Source organism: Tamandua tetradactyla, chromosome 12, assembly GCF_023851605.1.
Source record: "Tamandua tetradactyla isolate mTamTet1 chromosome 12, mTamTet1.pri, whole genome shotgun sequence".
In the NCBI taxonomy this organism is placed as follows: Eukaryota; Metazoa; Chordata; class Mammalia; order Pilosa; family Myrmecophagidae; genus Tamandua; species Tamandua tetradactyla.
This window is the reverse complement of record NC_135338.1, coordinates 65,765,988-65,788,481: the sequence shown is the minus strand read 5'-3', so window position 1 is coordinate 65,788,481 and position 22,494 is coordinate 65,765,988. Positions and strand designations below refer to the sequence as shown.

Genomic DNA, 22,494 nt, shown 5'->3' with positions numbered 1-22,494 from the left:
GAAAATATCATGTAAGTGTTTGTTAAATAAAATAAAGGATAACAGAAATATTAAATTTAAAAATAACCAAAAAATATAAAAAATAAAATAAAAATAACCAAATTTTTTTATTTTCTACTGTACTTATAGTTTTATCCACATTATGTAGACTCTTTGCCTTTTTAGTTCTTGGTGAGAAGTTTTCCTCTTGCTCCTCTACTTTATCCTCCCTGAACTTCTTTGATTCCAGTGGTAGAAGAGAAGCAGGACAACTATGTTCACTCATAAATTCTTTATATGACAGAATACTTTTATTGTTTAAAGTTAAGGTCCCCCCTTAATTTTCAAAGTCTATCCAGTTACTTTTTTAAAAAATTAAATAGTTTTACTCACATACCATACAGTCCATCCAAAGTATACATCACTTGTATGATCCCAGAGCTATGCTCACTTTGCAACAGTCAATTTTAGAACATTTTCATAGCTCCAAAAAAGAAAAACCCCATGCCCTCATACCTCCTTATCAATGACACTTAGCTTAGGTATGGTACCTTTGCTACAATTGATGGAGGAACATAAAGCTATTACTGGTAACTATAGTCTATAGTTTGCATTAGGTGCATTTTTCCCCATATACTACCGTTACCTATACTTGTAGTTGTGATATACATTTGTTGTAATTCATGGAAGAACATTCCTGTGTTTGCACTCCTAACCACCTTCATCATCTACGATGGGGTTTACTATGTTATACAGTATCTTGTTTCATCATTTAGCTTTCCTTTTAGTCATATACATAACCCTAAACTTCCCCTTTCAACCACTATCACACGTGATTCAGCACTCTTATTTACACAGATGATAATGTGCTACTATCACATATCCATTTCTAAACATTTACAATCACACTTATTAAAAAAATTCTATACAAATTAAGCATCAAAATGTGGTATATACATCTATCATATGTATATACCACAGTTTGTTCATCCATTCACTGGTTAATGGACACTTGCGTTGTTTTCATCTTCTGGCAGTTGTGAATAATGCCGCTATGAACGTCTGTGTGAAAATGTCTACTCACATCCCTGCTTTTAGTTCTTCTGGGTGTATACCTAGTAGTGGGATTGCCAGGTCATATGACAGCTCGATACCAGCTACTTCTTTTATTACAAGGGCAGACACCATGATGGTATACCTCTTAAGTTGTTGGGATAATGAGTTGAATACTTCAAATGCTGAGAAACTGCCTTGTTCCCAGATGTGCAACCTTTTTTTTTTTTATTATGGATTTTATTTGGGTATGAAGTTTGTGTAATGGTGGGAATCTGTGTGAAAGAGGATTTTATGGCATTGGAGAAGCAACAGAAAGTATTTTCCAAATGCCAGTTCTCTTTCTAACTTGAAAATTTATTTTTGCAATTGTATCCCTAACCTATTTTTCAGCATTTGCCTTTTGGAGACTGGCTACATCAATGGTGTTAAACCTCACAGCTAAATATTTCAGGTAAACTGCTGAATCTTTTCTAAAATTCATTTTAATTTTTGTCTTTATTTTCTTACTCATCTGTCTACATACGGATAAAGGGAGTGTCAGTCACATGTTTTTTACAATCACATGGTCACATCGTAAAAGCTATACAGTTATAGTCATCTTTAAGAATCAAGGCTACTGGATTACAGTTCAACAGTTTCAGATATTTCCTTCTGAACTGCTGAAATCCTAATTCACCTGTAGGTTCTGACATTAAAAGAGCTTTGTTGGTTTCCAAATTCAGTGAGGTAGTTAGTGTAACCTAAGAATAATGAGAGGGAGAAAGGAGAAACCTGTAATTTGATAACCTTTTGTCTTCTATGTAGTGTAAGAGCAATTCTAAATTGCTGCTTTATACTCCTTTCCATACAAATGCAGTTTGTGGAATGATAGCAAATCGCACCACTAGCAGCATAGAAATAATTTATAAATACAGTAGTTCTTAATTTAGAGAGCTGATTTTTTGAGTTCTTTTATTATTGTTCTAGTTTGCTAGCTGCTAGAATGCAATATACCAGAAATGGAATGGCTTTTAAAAGGGAGAATTTAATGAGTTGCAAGTTTACAGTTCTAAGGCCGAGAAAATGTCCCAGTTCAAACAAGTCTATAGAAATGTCCAATCAAAGGCATCCAGGGAAAAGATACCTTGGTTCAAGAAGGCCAATGAAGTTCAGGGTCTCTCTCTCAAGTGAGATGGCACATGGCGAACACAGTCAGAGATTCTCTCTTGGCTGGAAGGGCACATGGCGAATACAACGTCATCTGCTAGCTTTCTCTCCTGGCTTCCTATTTCATGAAGCTCCCGGGAGGTGTCTTCCTTCTTCATCTCCAAAGGTTGCTGGCTTGTGGACTCTCTGCATCTCATGGCTTCATCGTTCTGCTCTGTCTGAGTCTCTCATTTTCCAAAATGTTTCCTCTTTTATAGGACTTCAGAAACTAATCAAGACCCACTCAGATGGGTGGAGACATGTCATCCCCTAATCCAGTTTAACAACCGTTCTTAACTAAATCTCATCAACCAGGGAGATGATCCCATCACAGTCCCAAATACACAGCATTGAATAGAGACTATTCTACCTTTAAGAAATGGGATCCATATTAAAACATGGCTTTTCTTAGGGGGCATACTTCCTTTCAAACCAGCACATTCCACCCTCTGGCCCCTAAAAAAGACATGTTTTTCACATATACAAAATATATTAATTTCATAATAATATCAGAAGCCTTAAACCTTTCAGTAGCAATACAGTGAAGTACAAAATTAGAGACAGTATAAAATCTCATCAAATCAGTTACAGGCATGGTCTGTCCTAAGGCAGAATTCTCTCCATTTGCTCTGGACTTTTGAAAACTCATTCACAAGTTATTTGCTGCCAACATACAAAGAAGGAACATTCACAGGATACATAGACACATTTCCATAGGGAGGAACGAACACAGGGGTCACTGGACCCATACAGTTTCGAAAACCCGCAGGGCAAAGTCCATTAGAGTTCAAAGTCTGAGAGTCATTTATCCTCAGGGCTTTAGAAAGTGGCAGTCCCACCCTTTCCAAATGCCTACGCCTGCCTCTCTCTGAATGCAACCTTGGGGGATATTGGGGAGACCACCTTTCTCTCGGCTCCACCCTCTCCAAACATTGGGGCCACACCCGGGCTCTCTGCCATCTCCGGGGCACACGCTCAACCCCTCCATGTGGTGGCAGCCAGGCTCTCCCCCAACCCCAAGGAATGTGCTTCACCTTCTCCAAGGCCTGAGGCGGCATGACTCTTCCACTGCAATGAGGTGGAAGGCCCATTCTCTGCCTTTGGGGCAAACTCACCCTCTCCACGGGCTTGGGTGGGTCCACTCTCCTGGCCCAAGGCTTCTTGACTTCAGACCTCAGCCTCCATGGTTTTGCCTCTGAAGTTATTTTTCCTCCAATGTGTCCCTTCTCTGAACCCCTCAGTCCAGACTGGCAGCGACTCTGTTTATACAGGTCCCACAGCACTCTCGTTGGCTTTCTATGCAGTAGCCTTGGATCATGCCCATCAGACATGAGGAGTTTCCACAAATCTTTCCTGGATAACTCCATGTCCGATCCTGACTTTCTCTGAAATGGCTGACTGGTTCCACATCTGGTCAAATCCTCACATGGAGCACTATTCTCTGGGGTCTCCATTTCTGGAGGCCCAGCATTTTCCAGAACCTCAATTTCTGGTTTCTTTGTACTCAAGAGTTCAGTTCTCAACTTATCTCTTTCCTTTCGCATTTCACTATAAGCTGTGAGGAGAAACCAGGCTGCACTTTCGACACTTAATTTGGAAATCTCTTCTGCTAAATATCCAAGTTCATGGCTTTTAAAATCTGCCTTCCAGCCAAAGCCACTAGTCAATTTTGCCAGATTATCTGCCATTTTAAAACAAGGATCGCCTTCCTTCCAGGTTGCAAAAACACGTGCCTCATTTCTGTCTAAGGCCTCATCAGAGTTATCTTCAGAGTCTACATTTCTACCAACAGTCTCTTCAAAACATTCCAGGCCTTCTCTATCAAGCTTCTCACAACTCCTCAAGATTCTTCCCTTTATCCATTTAAAAAGCCCCTCCAACATCTTTGGTATTTGCAAACTGCAACAGCAGCACCCCACTCCTGGTACCAAAATCTGTTCTAGTTTGCTAGCTGCTGGAATGCAATATACCAGAAATGGAATGGCTTTTAAAAGGGAGAATTTAATGAGTTGCAAGTTTACAGTTCTAAGGCCGAGAAAATGTCCCAGTTCAAACAAGTCTATAGAAATGTCCAATCAAAGGCATCCAGGGAAAAGATACCTTGGTTCAAGAAGGCCGATGAAGTTCAGGGTCTCTCTCTCAAGTGAGACGGCACATGGCGAACACAGTCAGAGATTCTCTCTTGGCTGGAAGGGCACATGGCGAATACTTCCTTTCAAACCAGCACAATTATTAACACTTTATTTCACTGTTTTTTTTTTTTTTTCATGGGCAGGCACTGGAAATCGAACCCGGGTCTCTGGCATGGCAGGCAAGAATTCTGCCATTGAGCCACAGTTGCACTGCCCTCACATGTATTTTTAATTAAAGATATACAAATAAAATTTAAATCCAATTATAAAGGCGACTTGTAGTTCTGTTGTCAGTTTTGCATTCCAGATATCTAGCAAAAATTTATGTCTTCTAGAGAAGGGTATATTTTGTATTCTTTTGTAAAAGGTAACTACTGGGCTTTGGAACTACCTGAAGGCTGAACCTTTCTTATCTTCTTTGGGTATAAGTGGTCTGACTTTTTATGGACTAGCTGACTAGGAAACTGAGTCCTGTTATACACAGTGACTTATAATTCTCTTTGTCCTTTTTGGCTGCAAATCTGGAGTTTGATATTATGTATTATACCATGCATCTTTAAAATTAATAGTTTTTATGATAGAAAATTGAACTTTTATTGTAGAAATTATAGTGATATAAAATAAACAAAAAGGAAAAAATCTGTTACTGTATCATCTGTAGATAATCTGCTAATAATTTGATGCCTTCCTTGTTCTCTGACTTTTTGTGTGCATATGCATTTCAAAATGCCTATTTGGCATCATACTGTATACTGTAGAAATAATGATTTATCAGATTCAGGTTTTAAAGCAAAAAAAAATGAAAACAGTCACATTTACTTTACAGTTACAGTCAATACAGTAAGCTGATCATACCATAAGAGGCTTGCAGATAGGAGCCAATACTGGCTTTGAGGAGAGCAGATTCATGCTACAGGAGATGCTTTTCATTTAGTGAAATTGGTATTCTTATCTCTTTCATATTGCTGAACTAAATTTGATTTGTTTAATGCATGCTTGAAGCAGATCTGCTTTTTAATAATTTCGTATCCTGCTTTTTGATAATATGTCATGGATATTTTCCTATAGCTTTAAAAAATCCTACATCTCCCTTCTCCTCTTATGATTGGTTCCTGATGTGTTGAGAACTGGTAGCCATGAAGGATATTTTAGTAGATATAGCCCTTGATAGTCTCAAAGAATATATCTCAAATCTCTTGAGCATGTCTTAGAGCGGTGCTGTGCAATAGAAATAATGTGAGCCACATATGTAATTTCAAATTTGCTTATAGTTACATTAAAACTTTTTAAAAGAAACAAGTGAAATTAATTTTAGTAATGTGTCTTATTTAATTCATTATAACTAAAATATTATCACAACCTGTAATCAATATAAAAATTATTGAGATTTTTACATACTTTTTTCTTATTAAGTTTTTGAAATGTGGTTAATATTTTCCTTTTATAGTAATCTCAGTTTACACTAGTCACATTTCAAGTGCTCAGTTAGCACAGGTGACTAGTATTAGTACAGTCCTAGAACATATAGTTTTTCACAATAAGCTGCTATAAAACAGCACTTTATAGGTACTTTGGAGAGGTATGTGAAAAGAAAACAGTAAAGCCAGGTTCTGTGAATGCTCAGCAATCACTTTAGCTTGTCATGTTTTTTTTTTTTTTTTAAACATTTTGTATTGTTAAATAAAACATATATATAAAGAAAAGAAAGAAAAAGCAATGATTTTCAAAGTACACTTCAACAAGTAGATACAGAATAGATTTCAGAGTTTTCAATGGGTTACCATTCACTATTTTGGATTTTTCCTTCTAGCTGCTCCAAAACATTGGAGACTAGAAGAGTTTTTTTTTCTTTTTTGTTTATTTCTATAAATAACATATATAAAAGCAAAAAATGTTAAAGCACATCACAACAATTAATTGTAAAATAGATTTCAGAGTTTGACATAGGTTGCAATTCCACAATTTTAGGTTTTTACTTCTAGCTGCTCTAAGATACTGGAGACTGAAAGAAATATCAGTAGTGATTCAGCAGTCATACTCATTTGTTAAACCGTGCCTTCTCTGTATAACTCCACCATCAACTTTGATCTTTCTGTCCTACTCTTTAGGGATATTTTGGGCTATGCATATTCCAACTTTTTCATTTTGGAAGGGGCTGTATGGGATAGGGGAATAGAACTAGCTGATGTTCCATAGAGGCTGGCCTCTCTACATTTCTGGACTTACCTGGTCCAGGGACCCATCTGGAGGTCGTAGGTTCCTGAAATGTTACACTAGTGCCTGGAAATTTTGTAGAATCTTATATATTGCCCTAGGATTGGCTGGAATGGTTCTGGTTGGGGTTTCGCAAGTTATGGTAGATAGCAATATCTAACTGAAGCTTGTGTAAGAGTGACCTCCAGAGTAGCCTCTTGACTCTATTTGAACTCCCTTAGCACTGCTACCTTATTTGTTACACTTCTTTTCCCCCTTTTGGTCAGGATGGCATTGTTGATCCCACAGTGTCAGGGCCAGACTCATTCCTGGGAGTCATCTCCCACACCACCAGGGAAGTTTTCATCCCTGGATGTCATGTCCTATGTAGGGGGGGAGGACAATGGTCTCACTTGCAGAGTTGGGCTTAAAGAGAGAGAGGTCACATCTGAGCAACAAAAGAGGTCCTCTGGAAGTAACTCTTAGGCATAACTATAGGTAGGTTAAGCTTCTCCACTATGTACATAAGCTTTACAGGAGCAATCCTCAAGATCAATGGCTTGGCCTATTGTTTTGGAGTCCCTAATGCTTGTAGTATGTCATGAGATTTTAAGCATTTATCTTCATAAAATTACATATTCCTTTATTTATGAAACTTTATGTCATACAGCAGTGTTAAATTTGTAGTTATTTAAAGGATATACAACTTTTAACTCTCAGAATAATCCAGTAATAAGATCAATTCTGTATTTCAAGGATTTGGGGTAACTAAGAGTTTGCAAATTCCCCCTGTAATTTAAAACCTGAAGACAAATAAATGTTATCCTCCCTTGGAGAGAGTATCTCATGAAGTGAGTACTAAATATTCACATGCATGTGTAACATGCATATATGAATTATATATGCACACACATTTCTCATAATTCTTAGCATTATTCTTAAGAAACAGTTGCAATCAAAATTATTTGTTCTGTTAAAAATGAATTAAAAAAATTTTAATTGGCATGATCAGAAAGAACCCCAAGGTTAATAATATAAACTGAATATATTAATAGAAGAGTATCGAGCAAGCTTTGCTTTTTGTTTGTTTGTTTCTTTTGTATGCTGTGTGGTGGAGTCACATTTCATTATTTTCTTTTTCCATGTGAATATCCCTTTATTGTAGCACCATTTGTTGAATTTTGTTTGTTTGCTTTTTGTTTGTTTTTTATGGGAAATGCATGAACAAGGAATCCAACCCCGTTCTCCCGCATGGCAGGTAAGAGTTCTACTGCCCTACCCTTGCACCTCCAAGCTTTGCTTTTAACTTAGTTTGTGCTCATCTTAAAAAGTTCCTTAAGACATGAGAGCAAGGACACAAACGAACATTTGCACACCAATGTTTATAGCAGCATTATTTACAATTACCAAGAGACGGAAACAGCCAAAATGTCCATTAATGGATGGGTGGCTAAACAAACTGTGGCATGTACATACGATGGAATATTATGCAGCTGTAAGACAGAATAAAGTTATGAAGTATGTAACAACATGGATAGACCTTAAGGACATTATGCTGAGTGTGATTAGCCAAAAACAAAAGGACAAATACTGTGTGGTCTCACTGATATGAACTGACATTAGTGAATAAACTGGGAATATATCGTTGGTAACAGAGACCATCAGGACATAGAATTAGGGTAAGATATTGGGTAATTGGAGCTGAAGGGATACAAATTGTGCAACAGGACTGAATATAAAAACTCAGAAATGGACAGCACAACACTACCTAACTGTAATACAATTATGTTAAAACACTGAATGAAGCTGAATGTGAGAATGATAGAGGGAGGAGGGCTGGGGGCATAAATGAAATCATAAAGAAAGATGGACGATAAAGATTGAAATGGTATAATCTAGGAATGCCTAGAGTGTATAATGATAATGACTAAATGTACAAATTTTAAAATGTTTTTGCATGAGGAAGAACAAAGGAATGTCATTACTGCAGGGTGCTGAAAATAGATGGTAATTAATATTTTAAAATTTCAACTTATGTGTGAGACTAAATCAAAAAATGTCTATTTGGTACAAAATATATATTTTGACTAGTGCATCTCCTAATATAACTTATGTAGATAGTTGATTGAACAACATAAGTACATGGAACTTTGAGTAGGACATTAGATTTTATTGGTTTGCCCAGAGTGATGTCCTGATGAATCCCAGAGTGATTTGGTCAGTAAGTGGAAAAGTATTTGCAAAGTCCCCTTTGGGGAATGGTGAGAACGGGGGAAAATTCAACCTCCCCAAGTTGAATTATTGATATTCTCACAAGCAGTGTGGACAACCAAAGCTATAGGCTGAGCCCCTAGTCTTGGGGTTTGTTCACATAAAACTTAACCCCACAAAGGATAGGTCAAGCCTACTTAAAATTAGGCCTAAGAGTCACCCCCAAGAGAACCTCTTTTGTTGCTCAGATGTGGCCTCTGTCTCCAGCCAATACAACAAGCAAACTCACCACTCTCCCCCTGTCTATGTGGGACATGACTCCCAGGGGTGTGGACCTTCCTGGAAACGTGGGACAGAAAACCTAGAATGAGCTGAGACCCAGCATCAAGGGATTGAGAAAACCTTCTCGACCAAAAGGGGGAAGAGGGAAATGAGACAAAGTGTCAATGGCTGAGAGATTCCAAACAGAGTTGAGAGGTTATCCTGGAGGTTATTCTTACTCATTAAGTAGATATCACCTTGTTATCCAAGATGTAATGGAGAGGCTGGAGGGAACTGCCTGAAAATGTAGAGCTGTGTTCCAGTAGCCATATTTCTTGATGATTGTATAATGATATAGTTTTCACAATTTGACTGTGTGATTGTGAAAACCTTGTGTCTGATGCTCCTTTTATCTACCTTGTCAACAGACGAGTAGAACATATGGAATAAAAATAAATAATAGGGGTGTTCTAGTTTGCTAGCTGCCGGAATGCAACACACCAGAGATGGATTGGCTTTTAATAAAAGGGAATTTATTTTGTTGGTTCTTCAGAGGAACGGCAGCTAACTTTCCACTGAGGTTCTTTCTTACGTGGAAGGCACAGGATGGTCTCTGCTGGTCTTTTCCAGGCCCCTGGGTTCCAGCAGCTTTCCCCGGGGTGACTTCTTTCTGCATCTCCAAAGGCCTGGGCTGAGCTGGGAGTGCTGAGATGAGGAATGCGTTGCACTCTCTCATTTAAGCACCAGCCGATTAAGTCAAACGTCACTCATTGCAGCAGACACGCCTCCTAGCTGACTGCAGATGTAATTGGCAACAGATGAGGTTCACGTACTGTTGGCTTATGTCCACAGCAACAAGACTAGGTATGCTCACCTGGCCAAGTTGACAACTGACTCTAACACAAGGGGGAACAAATGTCAAAATAAATTTAGTTTGAAATGCTAGTGATGATTGAAAGGGAGGGGTAAGGGATATGGTATGTAAAATTCTTTTTTTCCTTTTTCTATTGTCTTTTTCTTTCTTTTTCTGAATTGATGCAAATGTTCTAAGAAATAATCATGATGATGAATATGCAACCATGTGATGATTTTGTGAATTACTGATTATATATGTAGAGCAGAATGAGCATCTATTAAGGATGTTTGCGTTTCTGGTAATTTTTTTTAATTAATAAAAAATTATAAAAAATAAAGTTCCTTAACATTTTAATGCTTTATTTTGTTGTATAAAATAGAGATAATCTTGCCCTTTTTTCTTAATATGGTTTTGATTATCACGTGAGATGAGAGGAGACTAAAGGGACAGGTCTTATTCATAGATACCCATAGATATTGATACCCATAGATATTAGATATCATTACCCATAAATATTGAATTCAAAGGCTGAGTATATGTAAAAGAACTTTCTAAACTAAGGGTATTACAGGGGAAAGCTATTATTATTTTTAATATGTTTTGTTGTACTGTTTCTTTTTACTTATGTTAGCTGGAATGTGAGACCTCCTTGATAAATTTGTGCTCATGCAATCAATGCTATGTTGTCTGTGGTGGTATTTTTATTTACTGTTAATATTTTATTTATCAGATATTGCCTGTAAATAAATATATTTCTGAAAATGTTATTTTTTATTTTAAAAGATGGTTGGCACTTAAATATCTTTTCCTCTCTTTAAACAGTTAAATTTTTTTCATGGTTGTTGATAGAGATTTGACCATTCACTGTACCCATGCTTTTTAGCCGATAAAGTTGTGTTTTAGTCATAGATACAAACTCATTGGAGGCCAGACTTGTGGAGGCAAAATAACAATACTTTACTGGAATATGGTCTAGTAACTTGAAAAGATCTCAAATAAGAATGACCTTCTTGTTTTTATAGGAATGAGAGAAATTCCATCTTTTTATTCTGCAATTGATGCAGCATTTCATAAATGTTTAGTGTGAAAGTAAAACAAAACCGTCATGCAAGAGCAAATAATATCCAACCAGAATAGCATTTCAAAGTGATCTTCATGAACACATTAATTTATTCTAGCATCAGCTATAAATTTCTGTAACTGCCCACTCACTGAGTCATCTGTAGCAATTGAAAATTCAGTTATTTCCCATTTCTTGGGTATGTTTTCTGCTAAAGTGGCTCACTTTTTTTTTTTTTTTTTTTTTACTTGGGCTAGCACCAGAAAATGAACCCAGGTCTCCAGCATGGCAGGCAAGAACTCTGCGTGCTGAGCCACTGTGTCCCGCCCAAAGTGGCTCACTTTTGATCCACCCTGAATGAAGTCAGTGTCTCATATAAAATAGTGAATGCAGTGTGGCAATCTGCTTTGTTATTTCCTGGGGGAGTAAGTGAGGAATTTAGGAAGCAGTTAAATGTTTTTAGCGTATCAAAATGATACACTCTCAAGTAAGTTGGCAGTTTTCTGTTTTCATTATGTTCTCTCATTTTCAACTCCACCCAAAATGGTTGAGCTTCTTTGAATATTTGGCGACAAAAAAATAATCAAATTAAACTTGATTTTTCATCTTTTTCTCTGCATTACAGTAAATATTAGAATTGTTAGTAAGAGGAAATCACAGATAATATTAGAAGAGAAATGTATACAGTGGCAATATAGACCTTATGGCCAGGTGACAGATCTGTGGATTGAATTAAATGATTGGCTACAATTAAATGCAGAGAAGAGGGAACTTGCTGTTTCTCAAAATTTCTTCTTTTGGACCTCCTGTTTTTTCCCTGATTGCTAAACATACATTTTTAAGTAGTTGTATTACTGACAGGTACATACCTACTTTGTGACAGGCCTGATGCTGTATGTTGGAGGTACAAAAAATGAATAAACCACAGTTCTTGCCTTCCTGTTGCCCAGTGCCCAAAGAGGAGTATGTAAGAGAATGTCAGTGTTACATGGTGTTCTAGTTTACTAGCTGCTGAAATACAATATACTAGAACTGGAATGGCTTTTAAAAAGGGAAATTTAATAAGTTGCAAATTTACAGTTCTAAGGCTGTGAAATTGTCGTAATTAAAGCAAGTCTATAGAAATGTCCAATCTAAGGCATCCAGGGAAAGATACCTTGGTTCAAGAAGGCCAGTGAAGTTCAGGGTTCCCCTCTCAACTGGAAAGGCACAAGGCAACCATGGCAGCATCTGCTAGTTTTGTCTCCAGGCCTCTTGCTTCATGAAATTCCACCGGGGAAATTCTCCTTCATCTCCAAAGGTTGCTGGCTGGTAGACTCTGTGGTTCTCCTGGCTGTGTCGTCATTCTCATGACTGCTCTCTTGCTCTTCTGTTGTTCTAAAGGGGACTCTCTCCTAAATGCTTCCTCTTCTAAAGGATTCCAGTAAACTAATCAAGATCCACATGGAATGGATGGAGTCACCTCTCCCTCTAATGGAAGATTAATTTTACCACTAATGGGTGAGTCTCATCTCCATGGAGATAATCTAATCAAGTCTCCAACCTATAGTGCTGGATGGGAATTAGAAGAAAGGGCTGCCTTTACAAAATGGGATTAGGATTGAAATATGGCTTTTCTAGGGTACATAAATCCTTTCAAATCGGCACACGTGGCAAGTGCACCCCTGTGTCTCAGTCCCCAAAGGGGAATACAAGAGTGTGTAAGAGAATGCCAACATTACATGGCACATGCACTCATATGAGTGTAATTTTGTGCTTTGGTGATAATTTGATTTTTCTGAGATTGAAGCAGTCTGTAAGCCAAGAGTTTAAAGTAATGCTCTTGCTTCATCATGCTTCACATTTTGGCATTATCACTTCTGGAGACCTATAGGTGAATAATCAATTTTTAGGGTGCCTGGTGTTTCCCCTACCCCCTTCAGTTTCTTGGTCTGTAGAGTTTTCTGTCAGGAAAAGGACTGTGAACCATCTCTGGCGTTTTCCGTTTGTTGCTGGGAAAAACTTCTCACATGTTGTTTGCTATCCCCTCTCCACTCTCAGTTTGAACAATGATATTAACATTGTCCAGAGGTGGTGGAATTAACAGCTCTCTTTTAGCTGTTTCTTTTCCTTTATGTGGGGAGAAGAGGGGCTATCTTAAAAAAGCTAAATGTTCTAAACTTCTGTACCTTTGTCTTTTTCACATCTCCCTTTGGGTACTCACAGGTGGACACTGTTTTCTTAGTCTGAGCTAGTAACAGTGCCATCTAGCCACATTGCTTTTCATTTCAAGCTGGCAGCAGCTTTTGCAACAGTGAAGTAGTTTGACCCAATGTTCTCAAGTTGTAGTTGAAAAGATTCCAGCGTTTATGCCTTCAGAGTATATAGTGCCCCTTTCCTTGCATATTGTTTTCACCTTAAATTTAGGATGGTACCAGCACTCTTTTCTCTTTACGCTTGGTGCCGACCTTTATAGACAACCCATATTTTTGTCCCATTAGAATGTAAGCTCTATGGGTATAGGACCTCTTGTTCACAGCTGTGTTCCAACACTTAGAATAGTGCCTGGCATATTATTAGCCTCATAGTAAAAGTTGGAGAATGAATGATATGTGAACAACTCTACCCAGAAGACTGAGTGAATCTTTAATGTACATACACTATTTCAGAGTAACAGGTTGTGTTCCTATTCTTCATGTGAAGCTTTGTTTGTTCCATGCAACCCAGCAAAAACACCACATAATCAGTATCATTTTCTGGGATCACCAAGAATATTCCCATTGTATCACTTACTTGGCTAGAGAGAAGGAGACCTAAATTAAGTCTGGGCCTGTGGGGTTGGGATACAATGTCTCTGTGACATTAAATTAAAATCTTGGAGAGAGGGGAGTGGAAGTTTCATGGCAGTGAACCCTCATTATCCTAGGGAGACTACTAGGCTTATCCTGTCTAGGTAACCATTCTTTTTTGGGCTGTGGCACCATGCAAGAAGTTCCTAGGATCCCCCGGGGCATATGTCCACTAGGTCATGTCTCAGGGAAAGCTGAGAAGAAGTTTGTCACATTTAAGAGCTGGGGATCTGAAATCAGATTTCCTTGTTGGAATCTTGGTTCTGCTGTTTCTCTTATGCTAGATCTTTAGTAAATTACTTGTTTTATGTCTCACCTCATCTGTAAAATGGGAATAAAATAGTACCTATCTCATAGTTTTTAAGGATTGATATAGTTACAGGGTTTGGAATATGCCTGGTGCATAGTAAGTGCTCAATAAACATTAATATTTACTTATCTGATACAGAGAAAATTCATGCCTCTTTTACTCATCCTGGGAAGAAAGAGAAGGCACAGAAGTATAGCTGATGTTCTGGGAATTTCACGTAAGCCTAGCTCTGCCCATGGAGGTGTGTTGAGAATATGATGGCACACAGCCTCAGCTTCTAATGCCCTCATCCATCATTGTGTGGCAGGTGGAAAATAGGTGGAGAACCTTTGCTCTGGAGAGCTCTAATTATCTCCATGCTCAATTTGGCAGTCATGATTTTTAATATTTGAAAATTCCAGAATTGCTACTCTGGGATATAACCCCCTTCTTCTACCTCCCTTCTGCTTTCGCTTACACAGCTGAGTGAATATGGTGCTTCAGTTCCCACACAGATACCCAAATAGTTCTCACTGGGAAACATTAAGTATCTTACTGTTAGCACATAACTTGTTGTAGTGTTGTTTGATGATGTTTGAAATTATCACTGTTTCCTGGGTTTGAATCCCAGTTATATGAAGCTTAACTTTTTTTTCGTTTGTCAAATGGTATAAAAGTATCTACCTCATAGAGTTGTTGTGAAAATTACTAATGAATGCAAAACACTTAGCATAGTACCTGGCATGCAATAAGTCTCAAATATTAGTTGTAAAGTTGATACATATATCATCATATTGTCATCATCATCGCCATCATCATCATCCTCTCATGATTTAAATCAGCAATGAAATACAAAATAAAAATTGCTTGCCAACTCACACTAATCTTCATTTCTGCTCGGAACTTTCAGACTACATGGAATGTAGCAGCTCTTTGCTTGAAATGTACTGAAATCTTCCTTTTGTAATCAGAATCTTACTACTGTTGGGGTCTGCAGGGATGCTAGAACACAGCAAACCTTGAGATTTGGCTTTTCTAATCTTTTATTCCAGTTCCTCCCTGCCCATATGTTTTATCACAAATTTCCTCTTGATGGATGCCTCCTCCAATAAAATTATAGTACTATCATTTGTATTGTCTTTGAATTGAGGAAATAATTAGGTAGTACATTTAATGCTTTTAGTAGTATAGTTCTGTGGCTTATGAGATAATTACTTTGATAATACAAATTTGTATGTCTAGCCACCAATTACTAAATAACTTTTTACCATTTATCATACTACATTTTTTTACATTTTCTTTCCTTTAATTTGAAAATCATCCCTGTGAAGTAGGTAGTATCTCCCATTTACAAATGAGGAAACTGAGGCTCAGAAAGGTAAAATAACTTACCTAAGGGGACTCTGCTATTTAGTGACACAGAGTTGATTCACTCCAAAACATTTTCATGTTTTGCTCAAGATTACAAAGCTGAATCCCAAGATTAGAGTAAAATGTTTCCAATAAATTGTGACCAAATAAAGATAATAGGTAAAAGAAGGTAAACAGGTAGAAAGAAGGTATGAAGAAGGTTAAATTGACAAATGTGGACCAAGTTTAGGTTGGAACTATAGGATAGGATGGAAATAGTGGTAAATGTCATTCGAACATCTCTTGTATTGAAGCACTTCATAGAAGGCAGCTCCTTGTCTGATGGAGGATGCTTTTTTTTTTTCATAGTGTGAAGTTTTAACTTGGAGATTCAAATTCACACTTGAAAATATCTCTAAAAAATAGAATGAAGATAATATTACCAGTGGAAAGGAAGATATAAAAATAGAAAGGTTAAATAGTATTAACAGAAAAAATACTCAAGATGAAGTGTTGAAGATATATGGGCTAAATGATGGCTTAATGTAGGTAAGATTCAGGGAAAGCTAATTGTAAGTATTCTTTGAAGCAGAGAGAGAAGATTTAGATAAGTATTCTGGAATTTGTTGCCATAGTATTTAATTATATATTTCTAGAAATGAGATCCCAATGTGAAGCATCGATATTTTATTTGGAATATTTAAGCAAGGAGCAAGGAGGTAAACTTGCTGAATAATTACAGCAATGATCTGAAGAGGTATTTATAATACAGCAAGGGTTCAGATATGAATTTCATTAGCTGAATGTTAGTATGTCACATCCGTCACTCTGAGGCTTCAGCTTTTACCTAAGAAGCCCACCTTAGTAATTTAACATTTCCATATGTTTTAAATCCCTACAAGAGGCTCAGAATGTGCATCTTCTGTTTATCCATGATCTAGCTGCATATACTTAATACATACTAGACATACCCACTTGTTAGTATTCAACTCAACTGGATAAAATTGACATTACCTCCCTTCTCCATCAACTAGTTCTCTATTTTCCATATTTGTCAGGGAGACCATCATCTATGTAGTTACCTAAACACTAAAAACTAGAAGTTTTAATACATTGACTCCTTCATTTTTATATCTAACCAAGTTTGGCAATTCTTCATGTGCAATGTATATTTTGTCCCTTTTTCTATATTACTAGTTATTATTATTTTTTTTTACTGTAGAAGAAAAGATAATAGTTGCTCATTTCTTGGCGAATCCCCATGAGCCTCTGCGGGTAATTCTTGTCAGATATTTTCCTGGGTAATGCCTTTTCTTTTTTGCAAATTTTAGTTATTTAATCTTAATTTTGCTACTAGACTATGCCACTGGAGAGTTAGCTTCCTGTTAGAGTCATAGGTTTCAGTTCTGCTAAAAGAGGATATCATATGCATTAATCAGTATCAGCATAAGAGGAGTTGAAAACATCAGGTGTTAACAGGTAATGAAATTACTTCCCTTCTGTGATTGTTTGGGATTTGAACAACAGTTCCATCTGCTTTTCCTTCAACAAAAGGTATGTTGAAGATGAATATTTGTAACTTAACTATGAGGAAATTCCTACCCTACAAAGTTATTTTAGGAGCAAACTAAGTATGTTTACACTTGGGCAATAAAAATCCAGTGTTCTGAGAAGGTAGTAAAGCATCTGATAATTCACCATTTTAAAAGTGTGTTGATGCATTTTTTTTCAGGAAGAAGAAATTTTATTATATCTTATTTTAATTTAAGTGGGCAAATGTTTTTGTAGAAAAGATTATCAGGAATGTAATCAAGCCTTAAGGATTATGTTCTTGTGGGGAATACTAGAAAGGGGGAGATAACTTCTGTTGGAGACTTATTTTACATTGATAACATAGGAATGAATAATTCAGACAAGCATTAGGAATGTTCTAATTTATATGTCTGTGCTTTATTCATAATGAACAAATTTACTATGCCTTGTTCAAATAGATTGTTTAAAGATCTTTGGTAAGAGTCTCCTTTGCCATCTGCTGATTTCTAACATATTTTTATTGTGTGTCAGCTGATCTGTCTTTTCAATTGAGGTGTTACGTTAATGACAGAGTCTATAGGGTTACATCAGTAACTTTGGAGAGTGAAAATTGTAACATACAAAATAATTGCAGTGAAGGTAACAACCTGTACATCCATATAACTTGCTCTTTATTCAACAGATAGTTATTGGATGTCTTTGTATAGGCATTTTAACCTGGGGTTTAGCACTTGGGTTTTTCACTTGAAAATTTTTAAATGGCTTTACATTTTTAAATTAGTTAAATTAACAGTGTTACTGAAAATGTATCACCAATTGTTTTCTATTTACAAAAGTGCATTTATTTTAACCACTGATAGCCGTTTTGTTTTTTTTTTCACTTGAAAATCTTTTAGCAGAAACAATGGTACACAAAAATAGACTCTGTCATTACTCATTTTTCTTTATGACAATACCATACTTCCTGCTGAGTAATAGTAACTAGGGTGGTGCTAGGGTGTAGACATTTTGCATTTGAGTATGAGAAGATTTTAGCTGAGTCAACTCTCCTTTGTTCAGTATTTCAGGAAAGTATCTCATATATGAATTCCAAGTACTGTAAATATTGAAAAGTTAACTGCATCTAAGAAATTCTGTAAATACTCTATTTTATAGATAGATGAACAGTAGAGATAATAGTGAATAAAGTTTATATAGACAATTTATTTTGAACAAATTCTAGGACTGGCAGACTTTCTGTAAAGGGCCACATATATATTTTAGGCTTTGTGGGTCATACAGGCTCTGTCACAATCACTCAACTCTGCCTTTGTAGAGCAAAAGTAGCCATGGGCAATACGTAACCCTAGGATGTGGTTGTGTTTTATTTTAGTAAAACTTTTTTTATATGGTCCTAGTTTAAGACCCCTGAATGATGTGATCTGGTGAAGGCACTTAGTACAAGTTGATGAAAATAGTTCTTTAAACTTCTGGCAGGGTTTAAAGAACCCTGCTAACTTACAAAGGAGTCACAATAGTGTTTATATGAAAATAAAATCAGTGACCACTAAGGACCACTCTCACAGGGAGTTCTGATTCCAAAATGGCATACATAATTTTGCTCTCAGTGTATGCTTTATAAGAATCTTGCATAATGTATAATTAATGTGGAAGCTATTATTTATTCAGCTACATGTGCAGATTTTTAGTTTTCCTTGGTACATTTAAAAATGGCAAATGGAAAATGCAATACCATTCAAGAGAGGGACTACTCAGTACTCAAGTAGTTATTTGCCAAATCACATTATGGTTTGAATTTCTATTTTCAACTGACATACTAACTTAAGTTTGCCAAAATCTGATTGCATTTGGAAGGAAAATGGCATTTTTGCTCTTTCCTCTGCATGAGAACATATAAAATAGGTGACTGGCAGCATGGCAAGAGTAAAGATAAAGGGCAAAACTATAATACCTTGTATTAGAGTATTTATAATTTTTTGTACTAAATTTCAACTCTAGTTAAGTTTGGTTTCCTTTACTTTAATTTTTACAGTATTTAATTTATTTTCTACATTCCCTACCTTCAAATAAATAAGGGAAATCCATTGTATTACAATTAACGAGTCTACTAATATGTCTTTATCATTGATGTACTCTTACAAATTATTTTGTTAGGATTTAAATCTTTCAAGATGATCAGTGTTTTCATTTGCCATATATATTTTACAGTGTTTATTTTTAAGTATGTTCCTGTGAACAGATAGTTTGATTTTAGAGCTGGAGTAACTGAGTTAAGGTACGCACATTTAAAAATAGTAACTTTAAACCATTACATTTTTAGAGTTTAAGAAACAGACAGAAAAGATTAACTAGATTGACTAAAGTCATCCTGAAGAGTAAAGCAAGACACATAGGTGTATTTTTTCTTAGATTGTATCTCCGTCCTTAGAATTGTTGATTTGTGGAATCCCTCAATCTAGTAAGTATTAGAGTAAAAACCGTTGAATAGGGAGTTGCAGTGGATTTGTTTGCCACCACTTTGAGGCCTGGGTTTTCTCCTAGTAGGTCTGGGTTTTGGGTGGTCTTTGCTTAAAGCTTCTCTTTTGTTTCTTTCATACTAATGGCATCAGGATGTTATACAGCACTCGTTTAAAATCTCAAATAGGAAAGTTTTGGACATGGTTCTGAAAAGTGTAGTTACTGGATTGTGATGTATCCTTTAACAAGTTATCCTGCTTAGAAAGATCAAGGGGAATGTGGAATCAGATATTTAGCTGATGTTCCTTCTCAAGGCAGATGTTTTCTATTGCAGTGTGAATGCCATTCTCTATTTAAAATAATGATTTAAACTGATTTCATATTTCACCTTTTTAGTCACGCAGAAGCTGATATATGGAAACATTTTCCATATACATAAAATAAATATTTTATGTAAAGTTCTTTTTTCTTTGTTTTAGCAGCTTTATGAATATTCATGTCAGAGTAATTGTTTGATCAGACTGCCCCATTGACTCTTTCGTGGAAAAACTTCCCCATGTATTTAATCTTAGTTGGATTCCTCTTTAAGAAGCTAGTAGCCATTTCCAAAATGTGCTTAAAGCAGCAAGGTTACTAGGAAGAATACCTAAGGACTCTTAGACAACAAATCAAAATAGAATTATAACAACAACAACAACAACAACAACAACAACAAACCAAACAGCTTTATATGGCCTTGATGGATTGATACTCTCCTGCAGGAGGAACACAGAACTGGGAAATATGATCATTTGCTCAGTGCCTACAATATGTCAGTATTTCTTGCGCTAGTTAATTGACAGTGCACTTTGAGATGTTTGGTAAAAGTGAATATGAAAAAGGGAGCCTAATTCAGGCTGGTATGGGGTATGGAGGGGTGTGTTTCCAGGTCTAAGGAAGAGAATTGCGAGGAAATATTTATAAGTGAAGTACTTGAACTTAAGCTAACCACACAGACAAAGGAGAATAGTGTTCTTTTGAAGAAAAATGTAATGTGTCAAGGCATGAGGAATGAGAAGGCATTACACTTTTGGAATCTGGAGATAATTAGTAGATATGGTTGGAAAATGAGGAGGTGGAAAGTGAGGTAGTAGAGGATGAGACTGGAAAGGTTTGTTGGATTTCAAATATTAAGGGCCTTGTATGCCAAGGAATTGAGTCAGAACTTTGTCATGATGTTAGCAGGGAGTCCTGAAAGAAGTTTGGGTTTTTGTCCTCTTTATTTGATTAATTAGTTGTATCTGTTTACTACTCTTGTCCCATTAGTATAAAAACGGGGGAGGTAGACCATGAAGAGAGTGGAGTCTAGTGTGAAATTTAAGGATTTTTATATCCAGGGGCAGAGAAAACATGAAGGTTATCTTAAAGCTCTGGACTAGAAGTTTAAAACTCTTGACTATGAATCTGGTTTCATTACAAATTTGGAAAAACATGTAATCTCTTTTAGTTTCAATTTCCAGGTCAGATAAATTTATGGTCTTGGACCCTTCTGTTTGTCCTTTTTGTCAAGGTGGAGGTGGGGGTAAGTGTGCACACATAGAGAAGGCTAGTTGATAACAAAACAGCAATAATTGCTAAATGAATAGGTCTGGTATTGCTCCTTCTAGGGTATTTTAGGAGAAAATGTCATGTGAATAGTGTTGTGATTGAAAAGGATTACTTCCTGGAAGTTGATTTTAGGCACAATGTAACCTGGGTAGAAAAAGATTTAAGGACTTCACAATTAGGTTCATTAGAAACCTAATTTCAGGCAATTTAGGAAAATGACTACTTATGTCTGCCTTAAGCTAAATGTATAGGAGAAAAGGTAAAGATCGTTGGTAATGTCAGATTCAGCTCTTCTTTTCCATCCCTGCAGCCTTTCCCATATTCAGAATAGACCAATTAACATCTTATGTTAAGTTAGTTTCTTTCCTTCCGTTATCTCCCAACTGCAGTCCTAGGTTGCCTTGTCATGTTATTAATCTTCTTAAAACATGATTTTAATGTATTCCCTTATGTAAAAATCTACAGTGGCATTTTTTTGCCTGATTAGGTTCCATAAAACCTGAAATAGTCTCTGTGATGAGGAGAAGGAGGCTTGGGATATGCTGGGAAATTGGGTCTGACCTAAATTAACATTTTTTTGTTTGGCAAATACCTTTCATTCTGAAATTACCTAAGGAATACATCCCTTATAGAAGATTGTGTGAAAATGATCAAAAGTGAAGGTAAGTAGTCTCTGGTTGGTGAAAGTGGTGTACCTGTATTTCCGGCAACATACCTATCTATCTGCCATTTGGAATAGTGGGGGGATGCCTGTCATTGGGGGAAACTGTTTTTATTTAATTGGTTCTCTCTTATGTCTTTGGCAATTAGGCTATGTACATGATAAACAAAAAGAAGAAAATGGAATTTTCCCTTTAAAAATTATGTTTTACCTCCCTGCATCCCACTTGTCAGCACCACCATTCCATGCTCAGAGAGTTGCTGTTTTTGCTAAAGTGGCGGTTCTAATTGTCTGACAAATTTTCAGGTACATCAGTAGTATGACCTAAGATCAGTCAGATCTTTGAGGCTTTTTCAGCCTGCTTTGCTATTGAGAAGAACCACCAACTCCTAGGTCAGTTCTGATTTGCTTTTTTTTTTTTGTATGCTATATGGTGGGGGTCACATATCATTCTTTTTCCATGTGAGAATCCCCTTATTGAAGCAGCATGTGCTGAATTTTTGTTTGGTTTTTCATTTGTTTGTTTGCTTGTTTGCTTGTGAAGCACATGGGCTGGGAATTGAACCCCGGTCTCGCATTGTACTCTTCAGAGGTGTCTCACATTCTTTTAAATAGCTTTTAGCTTCATAGAGAATGCTAATCCAAGGAACTCTCAGAATGATGGTTAGATAACTTTGCTGCTTATAGGAAGACCTTACTGTGGATACCTTCAATCTTTGAGTTTCCATTTGAAATACATGTTGCTCAACTACTTTAATTCATTAAAGAAAATGCTTGCATTACCTCAGATTCTTATTGTTATTATAGGTGCCTTTTTCTTCTTTCTTGTTATCTAAATGAACAGTTAATTTATTGC

General features: G+C 36.5%; 1 protein-coding gene across 18 annotated transcripts in view; it reads left to right on the top strand.

Moving 5' to 3' along the window:
* Positions 1 to 22,494, top strand: part of PEAK1 (pseudopodium enriched atypical kinase 1) — a 363,497-nt gene that overhangs the window by 8,402 nt on the left and 332,601 nt on the right. For 4 of the 18 annotated variants that reach the window (XM_077123675.1, XM_077123667.1, XM_077123662.1 and 1 more), the window contains exon 2: positions 12,317 to 12,433. The exons of 12 other annotated variants lie outside the window; for them this stretch is intronic. The gene's annotated coding sequence lies outside the window, so the exon portion shown is untranslated. 2 more of the 18 variants (XM_077123664.1, XM_077123666.1) reach the window with 2 other exon arrangements.